At 41.9% G+C, this 16,527-nt stretch overlaps 1 non-coding gene and 1 pseudogene across 1 annotated transcript; both read right to left on the reverse strand.

Annotated features, from left to right (window-relative positions):
* Positions 1-16,527, reverse strand: part of LOC106612344 (autophagy-related protein 16-1-like) — a 58,650-nt pseudogene that overhangs the window by 2,944 nt on the left and 39,179 nt on the right.
* On the reverse strand, positions 12,562-12,829 carry LOC123724188 (small Cajal body-specific RNA 6). Its single transcript, XR_006756866.1, has one exon.

Consider the following 16,527-nt stretch of genomic DNA (forward strand, 5'->3'; position numbering starts at 1 on the left):
TTTACTATTACAAAAGTTTGATTACCTTTTGTTGTCTTCGTCAGAATGCACTCCCAGGACTGCTACTTCAATAACAAATGTTGGTTTGGTCCAAAATAATCCATCGTTATATCCGAATAGCGGCGTTTTGTTCGTGCGTTCCAGAAACTATCCGAAATGGTAAATCAGGGTCGTGCGCATGGCGCATTTCGTGACAAAAAAAATTCTAAATATTCCATTACCGTACTTCGAAGCATGTCAACCGCTGTTTAAAATCAGTTTTTATGCAATTTCTCGTAAAAAAAGCGATAATATTCCGACCGGGAATCTCCTTTTAGGTAGACAGAGGAATAAACACAAAGACGGGGGCGGCCAGTGCACGCGCCTAAGCCCTCAGTCCCTTGATCGGCCACTTGAGAAAGGCGATAATGTGTTTCAGCCTGGGGCTGGAATGACGACATTCAGGTTTTTCCCGGGCTCTGAGAGCCTATTGGAGCCGTGGGAAGTGTCACGTTACCACAGAGATCCTTTGTAATGGAATGAGATGTCAAAGAAAGACAATAAATGGTCAGACAGGCCACTTCCTGTAAAGGAATCTCTCAGGTTTTGACCTGCCATTTCAGTTCTGTTATACTCAGACACCATTCAAACAGTTTTAGAAACTTGAGTGTTTTCTATCCAAAGCTAATAATTATATGCATATTCTAGTTTCTGGGCAGGAGTAATAATCAGATTAAATTGGGTACGTTTTTTATCCAACCGTGAAAATACTGCCCCCTAGCCATAACAGGTTAAGGCCTTAACCTCGCCCAGTAGCCCAGGCAATAGATCCATTTTTCTTTTTTAACTGCTCACTCATGCTTGTAAGCAATGCTCTCTATCTTTTGGAGACGTTGTTATAAAAACATCTCCCTCCTATGTTAAATTTTAGACGGCGGCTTCCCTTCAGTTTCGCTCGCAGAGCTTGAGGAAATGTATTTTGTTTGCGTCAGTGTAGCTGATCAATAAATAGTTCAAGGTTCTCTATATATTATCCAGATTGTTTGTTTCGTAGTTATCAGCTAATCCACAATTTTTATGATTAATTCATGGGACAAGCTGAGCCTAACACGCTTCCACCTGCCACACTTTGAAGATGCTAGAACTATCAACATGTACTTTCCCTCGGTCAACAAGAGTAATGAACAGCAGCATCAGACAACCCCATAGTAGACTTGTTAACCTAGCTATTTACCTAGTCAGCTTGTCATTTTGTGTTATGTGAGAAAGACATTTTCTTCGAGGCGCATTCAAGTTGAGAGTGCCACAGGGAGAGAAACATGCATTCTGATAAGCAGTCAATTCACATTTCTTAATGAAATTGCAGGAAAAACTTTTGAAAGCTGTTTTGATAGCCTTTGTTAAAAAGAGGGGGATCCCAGCTTTCCATGGCTACTACTTTTCTGTCTCAACTCCTAATAATGAGCCATCTGCGCTGTATATCAGCATTGTTTAGGTGCGTTTAGCCTCTGCAATTCACTGAGTGCATAGGGGAGAATGGTGATAAATGTAACATGGGTAAATTGTAACATTCACTGTGTTAATGTTAAGTATTTTTGTGGGGACATTAAACACATTGATCATGTTTAGAGTTTGGGATCTAACTAATTATTAGCCCAATGGGGTATGCATATGGGTAACACCATGTTTCAGCCTATTTAATTATATTCAGCATAATTTTATTTTCAATAATTTGAGTAGAATGTCCTATTAAACACTCACCAGAACGGACCTTCAGTCCATTCTCTGTGGGGAACTCTTGAGACCCTCCTCCTCCCATCCTTCCCTGACCCTTGCCACTGCTGCTAAAATTCTAAGGGAAAATCGGCAAAGAAAGTCCCACCCAGCTCACTACTTAAAAAAATGGTAAAATTTCAATGGCCCTACCCAAGTTAAAACAGGCTTTGTGGCACTAGAGCTGTCTATCCAAGCCTATGGCTTACCCTCAAATTCTGAACCTGAAACTATTTAAAAAAATGGCAAAACTGACTAGAGAGCAGTGTCGAAGGGAGACGATCCTACTCCAGAAGTTCAAACTGACCAGTGGTTCTTGCCCAGGGTGCGGTCCAACTTGCCTGTCAGGACGTTCCACACATACAGAGCTCCGTCTGCAGAGCCCCCCGCCACATAACTGCCATCGGGACTGAGAACACAAGGAAACGGGAGGATCAAAACAAGGCGTACGAGTGGAGACTCATGGGACTGTGGTTGGATAGGTGAGCATGTGCACACTTTCATGGAGGATGGTAGGGAATTTGACCATGACCAATGTTAGTAAAACTATAAACCAATGATTGGGCTCTGGTCAAAAGAAGTGCACCATGTAGGGAATAGGGTGCCACTCAGGACACCCATTGGTATAAAAAGGTGGTGTCCAGTCAGTGCCACAATTGAAGCCCTGAGCACTGGGAGGAGAGATTGGAAAACACTGTTGACAAACCAACACCACTAATCTATATCAGACCTGGGTTCCAATAACATTAGGTTTCCTTTGAAATACGTTGAGTGTCAGACAGGCAGGGTTTGCACTATTAGGACTGCGTTCATCCACCTCTGGCCTGCTGGCCCTCCTACCTCTGCGGAAGCACAGTTCCCGCTCAGCCCATCAAAACTGTTCGCTGCTCTGGCACCCCAATGGTGGAACAAGCTCCCTCACGACGCCAGGACAGCGGAGTCAATCACCACCTTCCGTAGACACCTGAAACCCCACCTCTTTAAGGAATACCTGGGATAGGATATAGTAATCCTTCTAACCCCCCCCCAAAAAAAAAAGATATGTACTATTGTAAAGTGGTTGTTCCACTGGACATCATAAGGTGAATGCACCAATTTGTAAGTCGCTCTGGATAAGAGCGTCTGCTAAATGACGTAAATGTAAATTCCATTTCCCACATACAGCATCTATTCACCAATAAGAATCTGACCACCCACGCAATCACCTCAGATTATCTTAATTGACAATATGGATGAGGCTATCCAGGACTACAAATATACAAGAAAGTAAACAGTGAGTGCTGGTTTGACATAAGTGGTGTGTGGTGGTCAGGTAAATGAGCTTGAGTCCACAGTACTAAAGTGACATGTCCCTGTACCTGAAGGTCTGACGGACGGCGTTGCTGCGCAGGTCGATGATCTTAACCAGGTCGTCCCGAGAGCAGGTGAGCAGTTTGGTGCGGTCGTGGTTCAGGTCAAGAGACGTGACTCGGCCCAGAAGCTCCAGCTCGCAGACGATACTCTCTGCTCTTAAAAAATAAATAAAATAAATAAAAGTCAGAACAACCAAAATGAACAGACGGCACAAGCTAAAAAATGGTAACAGTGTTACGAGAGGGGATATTTATTAGAGCACACCGTATTGTACAAATTCAGGTAGGTCCCTCCCCGTTTAGGCAGATTTTTCTTCCTCTGGGTTCCTAATGAATACACCCCAGGACAAAAAGCCAGTGTCATAAGAAAATGACCCCTTAGGCAAAGACCCCATACAACCATTGCCCATGACACAAATGCACTGGGTATATATGATTTTCCCCAGCTGGGTTCTCCGCCTCCAAACATTCTCATTATTTGGATATTCCCCTATAGCAGCATGAGACCTACTTTCAAACTGTAAACGTGTCGCAAGTATTGGGTTGTAATTTGAAATACTTGCTACACCAGAAGTTACTGGTTATATGAAGGAGAAATGTACATGTTGCGGTCACTGATAAGGGTGGAATGTGGGCCGAGGTCAGGTCAGATGAAGGAACAGTTTATTACCCACATCAATTAACTTCCTGCCTAGCAACAAAAATGTAGTGTTTAGAGAAAAGGAGGAGACGCTGCCTAAAGCAGGGTATAAATACTTGTGCTAGGGGAAACAGGTCTTTTTAGCCGTTTGACCCTTTGGGTGAATACACTTGGTTTGAGCTTTGACTAGTTGTCCGTTAGAGTAAAAACTACACTGCTCAAAAAAAATAAAGGGAACACTTAAACAACACAATGTAACTCCAAGTCAATCACACTTCTGCGAAATCAAACTGGCCACTTAGGAAGCAACACTGATTGACAATAAATTTCACATGCTGTTGTGCAAATGGAATAGACAACAGGTGGAAATTATAGGCAATTAGCAAGACACCCCCAATAAAGGAGTGGTTCTGCAGGTGGGGACCACAGACCACTTCTCAGTTCCTATGCTTCCTGGCTGATGTTTTGGTCACTTTTGAATGCTGGTGGTGCTTTCACTCTAGTGGTAGCACGAGACGGAGTCTACAACCCACACAAGTGGCTCAGGTAGTGCAGCTCATCCAGGATGTCACATCAATGCGAGCTGTGGCAAGAAGGTTTGCTGTGTCTGTCAGCGTAATGTCCAGAGCATGGAGGCGCTACCAGGAGACAGGCCAGTACATCAGGAGATGTGGACGAGGCCAACAACCCAGCAGCAAGACCGCTACCTCCGCCTTTGTGCAAGGAAGAGCAGGAGAAGCACTGCCAGAGCCCTGCAAAATGACCTCCAGCAGGCCACAAATGTGCATGTGTCTGCTCAAACGGTCAGAAACAGACTCCATGAGGGTGGTATGAGGGCCTGACGTCCACAGGTGGGGGTTGTGCTTACAGCCCAACACCGTGCAGGACGTTTGGCATTTGCCAGAGAACACCAAGATTGGCAAATCGCCACTGGCGCCCTGTGCTCTTCAGATGAAGCAGGTTCACACTGAGCACGTGACAGACGTGACAGTCTGGAGACACCGTGGAGAACGTTCTGCTGCCTGCAACATCCTCCAGCATGACCGGTTTGGCGGTGGGTCAGTCATGGTGTGGGGTGGCATTTCTTTGGGGGGCCGCACAGCCCTCCATGTGCTCGCCAGTGGTAGCCTGACTGCCATTAGGTACCGAGATGAGATCCTCAGACCCCTTGTGAGACCATATGCTGGTGCGGTTGGCCCTGGGTTCCTCCTAATGCAAGACAATGCTAGACCTCAAGTGGCTGGAGTGTGTCAGCAGTTCCTGCAAGAGGAAGGCATTGATGCTATGGACTGGCCAGCCCATTCCCCAGACCTGAATCCAATTGAGCACATCTGGGACATCATGTCTCGCTCCATCCACCAACGCCACGTTGCACCACAGACTGTCCAGGAGTTGGCGGATGCTTTAGTCCAGGTCTGGGAGGAGATCCCTCAGGAGACCATCCGCCATCTCATCAGGACCATGCCCAGGCGTTGTAGGGAGGTCATACAGGCACATGGAGGCCACACACACACACACACACACACACACACACACACACACACACACAATACTGAGCTTCATTTTGACTTGTTTTAAGGACATTACATCAAAGTTGGATCAGCCTGTAGTGTGGTTTTCCACTTTAATTTTGAGTGCGACTCCAAATCCAGACCTCCATGGGTTGATAATCAATGGAAATCCAATTTATTTTTGTGTGATTTTGTTGTCAGCACATTCAACTATGTAAAGAAAAAAGTATTTAATAAGATTATTTCTTTCATTCAGATGTAGGATGTGTTGTTTAAGTGTTCCCTTTATTTTTTTGAGCAGTATAGTAGAAATGCCTAGGAAACCCAAAGTTCCAAAGGCTGGGCCTAGGATAGTGTATAAGAGGTCATACAATACGTTTTGTAGTGATTCTTAAGTTGATGTAAAGAATATTTGCTGGTCTGTGGTGTGTAATGAGCCTCAACCATACACTGCACTTGACACATTGATGAAATTGCTTATTCCAGTTACTAATAAGCATGAACCCATTAAGAAAATTACAAAAAATTAGGGATGCACGATCTAGTCGGTAAGCATATGGGAATCGGACAATATCTAATATCTAAAAATGCCAACATCGGCCCGATGTCTAGTTTAACGCAGATGTGCATACCTATATAACGTAGATAGATGACGCCACGGAAAATCCAGTTCTACAAAGAAAAAAATGCATTAAAACACTAAGAGCACACTTTCAAAAATTAAACAAGTTTAAGGCAAGCAGTCATTTGAAAGAGTAAGAAAATTTCAGCAAGACAACAAAGGCGAAATCCATTAACAGCAATATAATGGAATTCATTGCCCTTGACAATCAACCGTTCTGTCGTGGATGTTAGCTTTCGCCGACTGGTCGAGCACCGGTACATGAGCATGCCGAGTCTGACAGCACAGTGGGTCGACGAGGATTTCGTACTGAGGAAAGCCGTATTGCATGCTCAAGAACGTGCTGGTTCTCATACCTCTGCTGCCATTTCAAAATGGCGTGAGAACATGATTGAAACTTGGAAACAAACACACTCCTAGCTCCATTTGAACAACGGACTCGAGAAATAAGCTTATCAACTGCGTCTGCAGCAGACGTGATACCCTCTGTCATGGCATTGAAACGCCTGCACTACAAAACTGCAGACACAGACCGTGGGGTTAAACAAGCGAGTCGGTGGCATTCTCTGAGCCTCTTTACTTTATCTCCACCATGCTCGATGCTAGGTACAAGGACCGCTACTTCGATAGAGACAAGAAACAGGGTTGACGTGAAATGTTACAGACACAGCTGGACAAGTTTGAAACCGACAGTGACAGTGCACACAAAGAAAAGTGGCAGACACAGACAGAGCTGAAACTTCACTGCTCGACACGCATGATGAAATCCTGGTTGAGAATTTAACGACTGAACAACGAAACAGCACAGCAAATGAAATAAATCTGTTTTGATTATGTTTTAATGGTAATGGGGACATATGTAAATGCCAACAAAATAACTTTTTGGTCAGTGTGTGCACGTGTTAACTATACTAGAATGCTTAAAAAGGCAGCAATTTTTTTTTTTAATAAAAATTTGTATTTTTTGGGGGGCAAGGAAAATACAGCCAAAAATGTCATATCGGTGCATCCCTAGTAAAAACTTACATCTGGAAGTACAAACATACTGCAAATTGAGAAATCACGTGACTAACCTGAATAAAAATAAGAAACTATACTATGAAACAAAGATCATTTATATAAAAGAACAGTAAAAAGCTTTGGAGCACCTTAAATTACATTTTGGGCAAAAAAGGCAAACTCCACTCCATCATTCATTAAATCAGATAATTACTTTAATTATTTTTTTCATTGGCAAGATTAGCAAACTTAGGCATGACATGCCAGAAACAAACAGACACTACACGTCCAGGTACAGTGGGAATAAAAAGTATGTCAACCCTTTAGAATTACCTGGATTTCTGCATAAATTGGTCATAACATTTGATCTGATCTTCATCTAAGTCACAATAAGACAAACGCCGTCTGCTTAAACTAATAAACAATAATAATTTTTTTACATCTTTATTAAACACCATGTAAACATTCACAGTGCAGGTTGGAAAAAGTATGTGAACCCTTGGATTTAATAACAGGTTAACCCTCCTTTGGCAGCAATAACCTCAACCAAACGTTTTCTGTAGTTGCGGATCAGACCTGCACAACGGTCAGGAGGAATTTTGGACCATTCCTCTTTACAAAACTGTATCAGTTCAGCAACATTCTTGGGATGTCTGGTGTGAACCGCTCGAGGTCATGCCACAGCATCTCAAATCAGGTTGATGTCAGGACTAACTGGGCCACTCCAGAAGGTGTATTTTCTTCTGTTCAAGCCATTCTGTTGTTGATTTACTTCTGTGTTTTGGGTCGTTGTCCTGTTGCGTCACCCAATTTCTGTTGAGCTTCAATTTGCGGACAGATAGCCTAACATTCTCCTGCAAAATGTCTTGATGAACTTGGGAATTCATTTTTCTGTCGATGATGGCAAGCTGTCCAGGCCCTGAGGCAGCAAAGCAGCCCCAAACCATGATGCCCCCTCCACCATACTTTACAGTTGGGATGAGGTTGATGTCCTGTGCCTTTTTTTTTCTCCACACAGTTTTGTGTGTTCCTTCCAAACAAACTCACCTGTAGTTTCATCTGTCCACAGAATATTTTGCCAGTAGCACTGTGGAACATCCAGGTGCTCTTTTGCGAACTTCAGACGTGCAGCAAATGTTTTTGGACAGCAGTGGCTTCTTCCATGGAGTCCCATGGAGTCCCATGAACACCATTCTTGATTAGTGTTTTACATATCATAGACTCAGACATGTTAGCATCTTCCAGAGATTTCTGTAAGTCTTTAGCTGACACTAGGATTCTTCTTAACCTCATTGAGCATTCTGTGCTGTGCTCTTGCAGTCATCTTTGCAGGACGGCTACTCCTAGGGAGAGTAGCAACAGTGCTGAAATTTCTCCATTTATAGACATTTGATTTACCATGGACTGACTTTTAGAGATACTTTTGTAACCCTTTCCAGCTTTATGCAAGGCAACAATTCTTAATTTTAGGTCTTCAGAGATATCTTTTGTTCGAGGCATGGTTCACGTCAGGCAATGCTTCTTGTGAAACGCAAGCTCACATTTTGTGAGTGTTTATGGGGCAGGGCAGCTCTAACCAAAATTTCCAATCTCATTAATTGGACACCAGGTTAGCTGACTCCTGACATAAATTAGCTTTTGGAGAAGTCATTAGACTAGGAGTTCATACTTTTTCCAACCTACCTTTTTAAATGATGTATTCAATAGACAAAAATACAATAATTTGTATGTTATTAGTTTAAGCATACTGTCTATTGTTGTGATTTCGATGAAGATCTGATGAAATTTGTCAAATTTATCCAGGTAATTCCAAAGGGTTCAAATACTTTTCCTTGCCATTGTATATCTGACCAAAATATGAAAAGACAAGCATTGTAATTTTGAATTCTGTAAAGTGAGCGTGGAACAGATAAAAATAAAATAAAAAGTGTCCATCAACAATGACAAGCCACCGGGGTCTGATGACTCAATACTATACACGTCAGCTACTACAGCAACTGAAATGACTGCAACACTTAGAGCTGCAGTTAGTTTCAAAATGGGTGGCAAGGAATAAGTTAGTCCTAAATATTTCAAAAAAACTAAAAGCATGTTATTTGGGACACATCATTCACTAAACCTCATAATGAATAATGAGGAAATTGAGGTGACTAAACTGCTTGGAGTAACCCTGGATTGTAAATGGTCATGGTCAAAACATTGATAGAACAGTAGCTAAGGTAAGGCAGAGCAATGCTTTTATGAACAGAGGTCGCCCTAACACCATCAACAAGGCAGGTCCTACAGGCCGTAGTTTTGTCACACCTGGACTACTGTTCAGTCGTGTGGTCAGGTGCCACAAAGAGGGATTCAGGAAAATCGCAATTGGCTCAGAACAGGGCAGCACAGCTCGCCCTTAAATGTACACGGGGAGCTAACATTAATGATATGCACGTCAATCTCTCATGGCTCAAAGTGGAGGAGAAATCGACTCGTTTTTGTAAGAAGTGTTGACATGCTGAAGGACACCCATGCATACCCCAAGACATGCCACACGAGGTCTCTTCACAATCCAAGTCCAGAACATGGAAGGCGCACAGTACCACAGAGCCATACTACATAAAACTCTATTCACAAAATAACTGATGCAAGCAGCCATAATCAGATAAAAAAATATATAAAAAAAGATACACATTATAGAACAGCGGGGACTGTGAAGAGACGCACACAATATGCACAAAACGCTAGCACTACACACACATAGAAATAACGTTGCATGGTGGTATTATACATTTTGTATTGTAGATATGTGATGGTGTAATAATGTGGTTTATCTTCTATGTTTAAAGTTCCTTAATGTGTTTGGATCACAGGAAGAGTAGCTGCTGCCTTGGCAGTAGTGGGGAGCCCTAATAAATACATATACCTGGTAAAATAAAAATGGTTAATTAACAACTAAAAGGCTGATACACCAGCAAATTTTTGCCAATTTTGCAGCAACATTTTTCCATTGAAAATTACAGAAAAATGTATTATCTGGGGAATTTTGTTTGGCAGCATGACAGTTTGAGGTGAGAAAAAATCAACTCCCCTTTTGGAGTGAAATGTTGGCCATTCACGTAAAATGTTTCCCTTCTGCAATATATGATGTTAATACATACATCCCGTGTTGAGTCTGCCATGTTTAACTGATGAAAATATCTATTGTAGGGCGTATGCTAATCGTTTAGTATGCTAACTGGAGCTTATGCAAAGTCAAATGGGACAAACTGGCTAAATTAGCTAGCTAGACATGTAAATTGTTAGCTAGCTACCAGCCACCCGGACAGTTGATGTAACTGTGGGTTTGCACAACCAAAGAATTTCTGCACAAACTGTCAGAAACCGTTTTCAGGAAGCTCATCTGTGTTCTCGTCGTCCTCACCAGGGTCGTCCCAACTACAGTTTGTCGTCGTAACAGACTTCAGTAGGCAAATGCTCACCTTCAATGGCCACTGGCAGACAGCGTGTATAGCGTTGTGTTGGCGAGTGGTTTGCTGATGTCAAAGTTGTGAACAGAGTGACCCATGGTGGCGGTGGGGTTATTGTATGGGCAGGCATAAGCTACTGACAACGAACACAATTGCATTTTATCAATTGAAATTTGAATGTACAGAGATACCGTGACGAGATCCTGCGGCCCATTGTTTCAGCATGATAATGCACAACCCCAATGCGCAAGGATCTGTACACAATTCCTGGAAGCTGAAAATGTCCCAGTTCTTCCATGGCCTGCATACTCAGACATGTCACCTATTGAGCATGTTTGAGATGCTCTGGATCGAAGTGTATGACAGCGTGTTCCAGTTCCCACCAATGTCCAGCAACATGGGACAATATTCCACAGGCCACAATCAACAGCCTGATCAACTCTATGCGATGGAGTTGTCGCGCTTGCACGAGGCAAATGGTCACACCAGACACTACCTTTATCGGTGAACAACAGATGCATATCTGTATTCCAAGTCTTGTGAAATCTATAAATTAAGGCCTAATGAATTTATTTCAATTCACTGATTTCCTTATATGAACTGTAAACTCAGTCAAATCCTTGAAGTTGTTGCATGTTGCGTTAATATTTTTGTTCAACGTAATTATCTTTGTCTGCATTTCCATTGACCTGACTAGAAGCAGGTTGAGTGGCTGGACAAAGCAGGGGCAACACCTGTATTGCTTGTTTGCTGATGAATGTCACTACAGCTGTGGCAGTCAACTCGCAATAAGCTATAAGAGATGAGTATATAAATGTGGAAATTAAGTTAAATAGATTTCATATGAAGCACAATTTGATTTTCATGTTGCTCATTATTGCTCCAGTGTCTCATATCCCGCTGTTTCCAGGAACATTGCTTGGCAATATTGCCTAAAAAGGCTATGATGCAATTTTTAAGGGGGGGGCCAATAAAATAAAAATTCCCCAAATTCTGTTTTCTCTGTTTTATTTTTTCCTGGTTTTGGATCATTGTGTTACTCATTCAGAATTGCAATTATTTTTAGAGAAACAACGAAATGGGATGTTCCAAGTCTAAATCACATCAGAAGAACATTTAAGTCTGGGGAAAAATACCACCAAATTTAGATTGATTGTAATTCCCCTTTATTCCTCTTCTAGGAGAGAGGAATGTGTTTGCTCTGCTTAGTTTTTGTACTGCTGCTGCTGCTAATTTCATGGCAGAGCTTGAAAAACAAATGGAAAGCATATGTTAAGTTTTATTAGGGATATGGTTAGGTTTACCGTTTTGGTAAATTAATGATATGTACCCATTGACTAAGAAAATAACTTATAAATGCCTCATGACGTTAGTTCAAATGTCGTACCCCATCAGAACACAAAATACAAGCATGTTTTATTCCAATGTTTGTTCAACTGTAAAACAGTATATAGCCTCAAAACATAGTTAAAACTAATTTTGACATCATGGATGGTCAGTCCTTGTATCCATAGCTCTGGTTAATATATTTTGAGAGTGGTTATATTTCTCCAGCCCTATCCCGCAGCATTTTACTGAAACTGGCAGGGAAAACACTTTGTTTTAACTGTAGATTACCCCTTTAAGCTTAGTAGATAGTTAGGTGGATGTCTATAAACCATCTATTGGGGACTATCCGAATAAAGTGTCACTCTCCACACTCACCTGATGTCCCAGAACCGCACTTTCTTATCGAAATGGCACTGCTCTGTGCACTGCTCTGTGCAGACTATATCATTAAAGCTGGATCCAGCAAACACAGTCTTCATGCCTGAGGGGAAGAAAGTGGGCGTTCAGAACTGACCAAAGGCTCCATCCACAAGAAAAACGAATCCCCAACGAGTAGAACATACACTGAATCCGCATTAATCTCATTAATCGCATTAAAAAGACATCCTTTAAAAAGAGGAAACAAAAAGAGGAATGTCAACGAAATGCTAACACCAATGGGGAAAATAAAAAAAAAAGTACAGAATTTGCTGCGCAGGTCCCACAGTTTCAAAGTCCTGTCGTAGCTCCCGGAGACGATGCGAGTGTTGTCCAGGAGAAAACGAGCCGGCAGCACCTTCCCGCTGTGGCCTGTCAGTGTGTGCTAGGGGGGGTTGTGCGACAGAACAAAAACAGCACCTCTTATTGGCCCAGCCACATTAAGATGAATGGAAAGTGCATTGCCTTTTGTGTTTGTGAAAACAGGTATGGTCTCAGTTTGAAAGTTGAGATCAGCGGCCCAGCCCCGTACCACAGCTTGATACCCCTTAGTGATTGGTTCTGTTGGATGTCCATCAACACAGTGACGCCATGGTCTCTTAGAGATACAGGATGTGAGGTTATCCTCTATGTCAGCAGCCCCTGTGTCCAACGATGCACAACTAGAGCATGCTGGGGGTAGAGCAGGGGCTGTTGGGAGCCGATGGATAGCAGGGAGTGGAACTGGGCGTCAGACCTTTTACATAACATCATTGACCAACATATGACTTTTGCAGTATCTGACAAACAGCCTAGAAGGACATTTTAGGCTCCAAAAATGTCCTGATATACATAGGGAGAGAAGTATTTCCTGACCACATAGCATGGATCATAGAAAGCTATAACTGCTGAACCCATCCTAAGAACCATCTAGGGATGTTCCCAACTGAAAACAATCTTGGTTCGATCAATACGTCTTTCCTTTCCACCAATCGAATGGTCGAAATATTTTCCCCATGCGTTTTAATAAAATCAACTATATATACACGGAGCTTGTCTGATGCTTTAAGCATGCTGTTTGATTAAATAATTACGACACAAATGACTCAATAAGGAGCCAGAGATGAAGATAGCCTAACCAGAAGAAAAAAAACCTGTTCCCGACCCTCCTCCCGCTGGCCTTCGCAGATACTTCCGTTACGCTCCTGAAGTTGCCGGTAATAGGCTAAAATAAAATGTATAATAGTCTTTAAATAAAAAAATGTTGTCATTTGGTTCATCTAAATTAAAATGATACAAACCTAAATGTTACTTATATTGCCACTGCCAACTATGTAATAGCCTACATAAAACCAACACATAACATTGCAGCCTGCAGGTACAAAATATCCTGCTAAAAATAACGTTGCAGACAGGTCATGCGTAGCCAACGTACTTGAAACATTGAGGCAACTACCAACTGTGTCTGGCCTGAAACTCGCACAATTTTATAAAATATTCTGGGCCCTCAGTTTACTGCACCAGTGAACTCAGAACAGACACAGCTGTAGGCCATTTGTGCAAGTGATATGACGTAAATCAAGTAATTTGACGTTTCCATTGGATCAGAACATTACATTTTTCCCTTTCATGCCAAATGGTTATCGAAAGGGAAAGAGCTCAAAATAGGAACTATTGTCATTTTCAATGGATTCTAAAAACAAACTGTTTCCTTGCAGTTTGAAGTGAAGAAAAATGTACTTTGAGAAAGTCTGCAGCTCATTAGTGGTGTTGTGTTAAGTTAATAAAAAATACTGTCAGACATATCCAAATTGGGCACATTTATAAGCCTACATTTGCGCGCAGGCCAGGTAGCCTTGGCCTTCTTTTATATGCGTAATCAGGTGCATATCCTTACTCAACATTGACAGGACCACACCAAACAAAAGACAAATCAATAAATTGACAAATCTCAATGGTATGAAATAAACCAAAACTTGTTTCTCACAAGTATAGGATAGGTTCTGAGCTCTGCAAAAGTGTCCACTCCGACAATAATGGTAAATGTCTAATAATACAAATAATATTATTGAATGGATTAACATAAATTACAAATGATGGGAATTAACAGTAAATGTAGGCTACTACTGGTGATGAATGTAATGGGGAGTTGATAGACACTAACAATCAAAGGGCAAACAACTCACAATGAAGTTATGAAACAATGAATGCTCACAAAATGTCTGGAGATCGCATTCTGGAGAGAGAGAGACATGCCTTGTACATCCTAGCCACACGCCCCTTCTTGGACTATAGCATTCCCGCAGCCGAGTCAATGGATTAGTCCACTGCGACAGGCGCAAATCAGACATGTTCCATGAAAAAAATTATATCTATATGCAACTACTCAACTAAAACAAATTGTGGTCGACCAACAGCCAATCGACCAAACATTTGACTAAATGGGGTCAGCCCTACAACCTTCACTTGCATGCTACAGCAATAAGTACCAGCAAATAAGGTTTGTTTTGTTCTGGATGAATAGAAGGGCACTTTGAGGCATACTTACCCTCAGTCTGTAGTCATCCACAGTCCAGAGCCTACTGGCAAAGTCATTGGACGCAGCCAGCAAGGAGGAGCCCTGAGACACACAATATCACAGTTAAACAGTGGAGTGGAAAAGCATCATTGCAGTCAGAGGTAGGTCATTCAATTAAAAAAAATATATATAATAATAATAAAAACCTCACTGAAAGGCCCCCTGAAAATGAAACAAAAAATCGAGTTCAAAGTATTTTTTAACAGTACAATGTTCTGGTTGTAACAGTTCACAAAAGACCAAAGATCTACAGTTGTGACTCCAGCTTAACTTGCTGTGCAAGCATCCACAAGCAAAAAACAAACGAGGCAACAGTTAACATGTCGCCTGCCACGAATGATGCAGTCCTTGAGCCAATTAGTGACAACAATTCAAGCTCAAACGGGACAGGAGATATACTTGTTCAAAGTTTGGAATTTTGTAAATGGCGTAGCTCTATGGCAAGAGGCATCATTCATAGAAATTGTCAAAATTGGGCTAGTGGTGTCAGATTTTGCATGTGACTAACGTACGTACGAACAGAGACAGAATCATAGTCTCCCCTCCCCCATTTTAGACAGGGTAGGATATTAAGCAGGATGACACTCACAGCACTGTCAAACTCTATACTGGTGATCCCGGCGTTGCTGCCAGTCAAAGCACCCTTCGGCTCACAGCGACCTGCACACAGGAAGAAAACAGGGGGGTTCATTAGTGCACACCGCAGCAAAAAGTTTTGCAAAGGAAAACATTTAGCAACGAAAACAAGTCTTTCATATTTGATAAGTTCAGGTTAGTCCTTCCCGTTTCCACCCATTTGTTTCAGTTGGGTTCCTAGCAAATACACTACAGAACCATACCCAGTCAGTGCCTAAGGAAGTTCTACTCAAATCTTAAAGACGCAGTCAATTTGAAAGGGAGTGGCGTCTGAGCCGTGTTAATTGTAGCACTCGACAAAAATAAATTAAAATGTGCGTTTCTTATTGGACAAGTTCAGGTAGTCCCTCCCTGCTTCAGTCAGTTTTCTTTTGGCGACTAATGAACAAGACCCAGGAAAGACTGCTACAACACGGAACAAGCGTGTACATTAAAATACACACAGACTGAACACAGACCACCAGTTCAAAGATCTAAGGCAGTAATATGCAGCTGTGGTAAATCTGCATTGACATTGAGTGTGCGGACATTTAAACTGAATTGGGATCCTTAACGTTAAGAAAAATCCCTGACGGAAAAACAATGTTTTTTTTGTCCCGCACAAAATCAAAATCACAGTGCAGATGGCTCACCTGCTCTTTGTCGTTGCTAATGATGTGAGCGTGTTCAGTCTTCGGTCTGTTTCGTGTAGAATATCCTAGCCGATAGGCACTGTTTTACTGAAGTTGCAAACCAAGAAATTGAGAAAGAGCATTCCATTGCGAGATACAGCTTTGATTGCTGATAGATAGGCCTAGTGCACAGTTCTGACTCTACTGTACACCCCCCCTATGAAATATGTGTGTTTGTGTTCTCAGAAGTAAGGCAACTAAATCAGTCTCCTCCGTTACAAAAATACAGAATCTATGTCCTTCCCTGATTTTTAAAAAATGTTTGTATTTTTGAAATCTAAAACAAATGTATTGAGCCTTTTACCGTCTTTCCCATATCTATTCACAACTTAACCCGCCAAGACAATGCGCTGTAGGATGTTAGTACCCAGCCAGGCACTAATGCGTTTCTCTCGCCTCACTGAATGACAAATGGATGAACGGGCAATAATCATGCACGTTATTTCACTATTGAATTTAAATTAGGCCTATTTGAATGATAAGGAATGCCTATTTATCAGCATTGGCACTCATGTTTATATAAAATAATTTTACCGCTTGCCTTGTGGGTTGATATTCTGTCACGTTTAAAACCTGTTGGGGCTCGGGGGCA

This window comes from Salmo salar, chromosome ssa09, assembly GCF_905237065.1.
Source record: "Salmo salar chromosome ssa09, Ssal_v3.1, whole genome shotgun sequence".
Lineage (NCBI taxonomy): Eukaryota > Metazoa > Chordata > Actinopteri > Salmoniformes > Salmonidae > Salmo > Salmo salar.